This window comes from Lolium rigidum, chromosome 2, assembly GCF_022539505.1.
Source record: "Lolium rigidum isolate FL_2022 chromosome 2, APGP_CSIRO_Lrig_0.1, whole genome shotgun sequence".
NCBI classification, from domain to species: domain Eukaryota; kingdom Viridiplantae; phylum Streptophyta; class Magnoliopsida; order Poales; family Poaceae; genus Lolium; species Lolium rigidum.
In genome coordinates this window covers 72,387,714-72,394,362 of record NC_061509.1, presented here as the reverse complement: position 1 = coordinate 72,394,362, position 6,649 = coordinate 72,387,714, and positions in this window count along the sequence as shown.

Sequence of the window (6,649 nt, the reverse complement as noted above, 5' to 3'; positions counted from 1 at the left end):
ACCGACAGTTTTATTAGATGATAGAAAACCACCTTTAGTCCCGGTTGCACCCACCAGCCGGGACTAAAGATTAGGTGACCAGCTCTGGATTCCTCTTCTTCCCGCCATTTATTCCCTGTCTTCCCGCCTCTTTCTTCCCGCCTCTTTCTTCCCGCCACTTTATTCCCGCCTCCTGTCTTCCCGCTCCCATTTTTCCCGCCATTTCTCACTACATATATGTAGCCCGGCTTGGCCAGCATTATTACATCTCTACAATCTCTCATCACTCTCTTATGGCTTCCACCGCACCCACTCTAACCTACCAGCAGGTGGAGGAGCTTTGCGCCTCGAACTACCCTTGCCCACCGGGCTACCGCGTCCCCGCCGGCTGGAGCCTAAGCGCCGGCGGCGTGCCGGTCCCTCCCGTCCCTCGTAGTGCGCGCGGCGGGCGGCCATCACGAACCACTACTACCTCGACCTCACGCCGGAGCAGCGGATGAATCCCCGCTGTCATCCCGATAACCAGCATACTTGGGACGCCTTCTTCATCAACCGGCGTGAGAGGGCGCTCGCCAGGTATGATTCTTACAGTTAACACATGGACAGATAACAAAACCCCCCTGCTTGTTCGCATTAGCCACTACGAGGAAATCTTTCAAACCCGTAGTGAACTCGCCGGAGAGTCGGTTACCGTACGTCCATTGCCGATTCATCTGCATTATTATAATAAAATATATAATTAACCATCATGCATTTGTTAAACTAACTAGCTACAAACAATATAAATTAAACAATGAACTACACACATGCATATTTTATCAATGACACATGAAAAGGTTCAAGTTGCTAACCGCGATCGAGGAGGAAAAAATAAATAAGGAAGCTCAAGTGTGGCTCCAACACTTCATATCATGTTTGTTTCATGCTCTTGGGGCATTTTTATCAAACACCTTGTGTGCATAAGAGGAACCAAAAGCAAACCTACACCCCCTGTGTGAAGCTTGTGAAGAGAAGTGGCACCAAATGGCTAAGTGTTGTGGGCTGAACGGTATATATAGGGGTGGGGCTTTAGTCGCGGTTGGCCTGGCCAACCGCGACTGAAGGCATTCGGGCACCTTTAGTCGCGTTTGGCCTGGCCAACCGCGACTAAAGCCCCTCCCGTCCACCAGCTGGCCAGCGAGCGCGCTGGGCCCAGCTCTTTAGTCGCGGTTCGCCACCCGAACCGCGACTAAATACCCCATTAGTCACGGTTCCTATATTTTAGCGACTAATGGGGCTTCCCGGAAGGCCATTTTTCTACCAGTGCCTCCACTATGCCGCTCCATCCGCATGCTCCGGCCGGCGCGCACGACGCGGCTGCCTCCAACGGATCGCAACGGCCCCAGCACCTGCACGCTACATACGCGGTGAGATGTAGACTGACTCAAACCTGAACTCGAACACGGCCAAACCTGTGTTCTGACGCGACCTAAGCACCCAAACAACAACGCAGCACTAACATGTCCAGCAACAGACGCAGCACAGACATGATGCTAAGGTGGTTTATTCTAACAATCTTTACTAGCTCACCAAGATAGCCATTAGGGTGAAGGATCTCGTTTCGTGCCATGTGAATGTTGCATGCTCCTGCATCGAAGCTGCTCATCTAAGGAAGAACTTCCGGGTCAAATCTAGTACTGCCTGCTCATTTTGTTGCCCCTTTCTTCTTAATCGTTAGCTTGATCTAGAAAAATAAGGTTTATAATTTAGTTAAAAATTAACTGTATAACCAATCTTAAAAAAATGAAAGATTAGAATACCTAATAAATGTCGATAAATTCAACATAAAATTCATAGTCATAATGCATTTATTTTAATCGTGATGCTGATATTTTTCTACACCTCCATCCTAAAAAGGATGTTAAAGATTTGTCTAAATTTGTATGTATTCATATTATTATATGTGAAAGTTGAAGCATTTTCTTGCTACCTTGTTCATTTGGTCACTGTTCACGCGTGCGTGGATCAATGCATCATTTTTCTTTATATATATTTTAAAAAAATTGGATAGCAATTTTTAAAAAGATTTTGATGGCAATTTTTAGGAGTAGATCGTCGGTAGAAATACTTAGATTCCTCAATAATTTGTGGCGTTAGCTATTTAACGTGAACAATGCACCATGTTCTTTATATCCTGTTTGGATTTTTTTTTTCCGCACCAGATCGTGAAGCTTTTGTGCTCCCTTGTTGATTTGATCACTGTTCATGAGTGAGCATGGACAGCGTGATGTTTTTATTTTTATTTTTCTGGTATTTTCTAAAACAAACCTGGTAGTAACTTTTACAAAGATTTTGATGGTAATTTTTCGCTGTAGGTCATCGACAGAAATATTTAACTTCCTCAATAATTTGTTAACTTAACTATTTGGCATGAATAGTGCATTGTTTTCTTTATATCCTTTTTGGATATTTTTTCCACGTGAGAGTGTATTTGTACTTACACGCATGTGTGTTGATGTTTCCATCACCATCGGTTGTGCATTGAGATTCAGATAAAAGGAATCAGAGAATGGAATCTTTCTCTCTACTATGGTGAGCACGAATCTCGAGAAATAAATGAATGGTGATGGAAACACCCACATCCATGCGTGTAAGTATAAAAACATTTCCCTTTTTCACGGTAGATGGTCGGCACAGAAATATTTAGCTTCTGCAATAATTTGTAGCGTTAAATTTGTAAAGTCAAGAGTGCATAGTTTCTTTTATCTTTTCTACATTTAAGAAAAATTCCTAATAGTAATTTTTTTAAAGATTATGATGATACTTTTTCGTAGTAGATCGTCCGTAGAAATATTCAACTTCCCCAATAATTTGTCACGTCAACTATTTAGTAGTAATTTTCCACGAGGCGCTAAAATCGCATATATTTTCCAAAAAACTATTTCTAGACGGTACTCTCTCAACAGCGTATATGTGTGGTAATTTCAACGTCAACCGTAGTTCCGACATGAGGAGTTGTTTGTACCAGGGTCAGTCTGAACTGATTTTTTCATTCGAACCAACTGTTTGTACACATGAATAGTACTTTATGCTGCACCCCTGTCATCTTACATATATTGGACAACGCTGAAACATATTACAGGTAATTAAATTTTCTTTTGCCAGCTTGCCCAATTTTAGTTTTGAACTTGCAATTCTGATTTTTTTTTGGAGGGGGTAGCTGTATGACCACACCTCCAAAATCTAATCACCATGGAACATGTGCATATACGTTCAAGAGGAGATGCTCTAGGAAGGGTGTGCCCCTCGAGCTGGAGATGGAGACACCCGATGCGGTCATACTACATCACACGGGTGTGCACTGTGTAACGGCACACGTATGAGCTGTGCTGCTACAGGTCTAGGATTGACAGCAGCACGACAGCATAACTGCAGCCTACGTTGTACCTCATTAAATGCACCTCTGAGGAAAAATATAAGAGGCTAGTTATATACATGAAAATATATATACAGTAGTGAAACTGTCTCTATACTGTAAGAATACAGATAGATGGATGGCAAGATTTGGAAAACTAACGGCTCACACGGACTCCAGCTGGCAGGAGCACTGGTGCTCATGTGCCAAAAGCACTTTTCGCAACTTGTTGCTGGTTGGTTTGGCCAATGTGAGAAAGATGTGTGTGCTAGGAATGCTGATTAGTGAGGCAAAAGAATGTTGGTACGGCTGGCTCCTTCTTTTATATGCTTGGCTGTTGCTTGTGCTGCTGACAGCACATAGTTGCATGCAGTGACTATGCTGCATGTGTGTCCCTGGTACAATGCATGTGGTCAAGTAGATATTTGGCTTACCTCATGTGCAAGGCACGGCTGGTGCTTGTAGTTATCTTGTATTGACCTTTATTTTTTTGTACTACCAAGTGGTTAATCTTGATTGGTTGAGAGTCTTATGTGAGCTAGATAAGATCAAGTCTGACTATTATGTTAATTAAGCTTCTGCTTAATTAACATATGCTTTTAAATGTTACGATCATTTTGACTTTTCAATGTCAATCGTGATCTAGATAAATACTTTTGTGGGTTTTATGGTTTCTAGCTAGATTAGAGGGAGATTAAGATAATATAGCATGATTGCCTAGAATTGAATGGAATCAATCAATTGTTGTCTACTTGTCCCTTGTTGCCTGAGAGATGATTAGTGATTGTCAATGAATATGCCTCGTTGTTGTCTCTAATGGAATAGTGATCAGCCTTCTCGGATTGTCTCTTGTTGCCTATTAAAGATTTACTCCCTCTAATCACCGTTTGGGTATTAAGACAAGTTCTTAATTCCTAATAGCTAGTTTCCAATATTAAAATGTCTCCCAAAATGCGGAGACAAACATTTTAACCTTAACACAACATTTCTTTGTCTTTATTGTTTATTTTGCGTGATAAAGGATAAGAAAATTGGGAAGATTTGGAATATGAATATTAGTTAGAAATTTCTTGTATTCTTTTATAATTTTCTATTTCTTTTCTACTTGTAATTTATTGAATAATGTTATTTGTAATAAAGTTTGAATTATTTATTCATTTGGAATTATCAAATGTGTTTACTATTACATATTATGTTTATATACTTGTTTAATTTCAAATTCCAATTCAATTTATGATTTGAATTATGTCTTTCATAATTGAATTTGAATTCAAACTATTTCCCTCGAAAACATAATAAATCAATAAAGGTCATGTCGAAATTTATCGCACTTGTGTCGATGACACACATCAATTCCATCGACACAAGAGAAACCTCGATCACTTTGTGTTTTAGATGAATGCGCGAAAATTCCCTGGATTTTCTATGCATGAATGCAATGCACACATTTGTTTCCTCTATTTTGTAACCCCAATACCTGGGATATTACACGAGCTCAGCCACGCGACCCCGCAGTGAAGATCCCTCGGTGGCGCGCGATCCCCTTTCACTCTGATGCGAATGAAACGCGGCGCCGTCACCCTCAGACCTCTTCCCAAGCTGCTGCCCGCCGGCATGACACAACACCGTGTCGGCCTCCTCCGCCCCGATGTCGCCTTGGTCGCCGGCGCGCCGTCCTCAGCCTCCTCGCGTGGCTCTCTGATGCCATGGTGGTGGGCTGCTGAAGAGAAGCGTTGTGGCGAGGAGGGCCACGAGAAGCTGGAGATAGTCGCCCATGGTGGCTTCGGCGACCGAACTCTGGTGGTTGGAAGAAGCAAGAAAAAACACGATTTTGGGAGATTTTCCGGATAGTCAAATAGAATTGGAACGGTCAAAGCGGTGGGTATTTGATAGACTAACACGTGTGAGGATCTGGTAGAAACAACAAGAACAAGTGGTAGACGACACCACCGCTCGACAACCCATTCAGTTCCCCATCTCAGATGTCCCACAACCATTTCAACCAAATCTAGCTACGATCACACATTCAATACACCAAATTAGCCTACACTTAATAAAGAATAAGGAAGAAACAAACAGAGGTGTAAACATGGCAACACCAGAATGCTGGTAAAATGTTGCGCAGCCCGCATGCAAACACAGAGAAACATTCAGCAAAAGCAAACCGGCTAAAACACACAAGTTACCACGAGAATCACCTCAAAAAGAAGTAAAAAAACTGAGAAAAATCGAAACTGTTAAGGTTTAATATAGTAGTTATTCGAGTAATTGATCAGCCAAAAGAAACCAACGCGAATGATTGCAAAGTTGCCAGTCTAGTAGATCTGGTAGCCCCAGCTTGGACCTTAAATAGTACAAGGACAGACCGGCCCACCTTGCTCTAGAAAAAAAGTAAAGAAAGAAGAAAGTCCACTTTTGGTCCTTGAATTCTAGTGAAAGTTCAAGTTTAGTCCTAGAACTTCTGTCTGGTTTAAAATGAACCTTGAACTCTCAGAATCATTCATTTTTAGTCCTTACCCCGATTGAGCTAGGCAAATGTCCGCCATAGGTGCCCAAAAACTCAAGGTAACGGTGCAAGGGTAGAGAGATGGAACGATGTTGATAAGCAAACAAGGAGACCTTTGTGGCGCAACTCTTCACGTGAATTAGAGGGAGAGAAATCAAGCGAGAGGGACCCAAAGGTTTCGTTGTTTTTTTGCATTGTGACGTTTGGTTTAACATCTCAGCTAGTTTTGGTTTGATCTGGTTCTAAACCAATTTGGTTGGTTCCCTTTTTTTTCCAAAGGGATGAAAAATGAACTATTATGAGAGTTTAAGGTTCATTGTAGACTAAAAATAAATTGTGGGACTGAAAGTGAACTTTCCCAAGAGTTCAAGGATGAGAATTGGACTTTCTTCACACAGAAATTAGTCGAGGGGTTTCGTGATTACAATGCTGGCTGAGTCGGTCGACTGAGATTTTTTAAATCTCTCGGTCACCTGATCTCTACGCGTCCCCATTTTTAATAGATAATTTATATTATGTTGTTGCCTTGTGGAATGTTGATGTTTGCCTTCTAAAAAATCGGAGTACTTTTTTGTATGTGGTTATGTATGTATGGTTTAGTCACTTTTAACTATATGTCCATCATTTTTTCTGAAATCTTTTGTTTTTAGGCTATATCTCAGGTTGTTTTTTAAAATGCTATTTGAAATATAGCATGTTATTAGCACGGTATAACGTCCATAACGTTTGAAAGAGGCCGCCGCTATTTCATTTAGCACGCTATTTTAAAC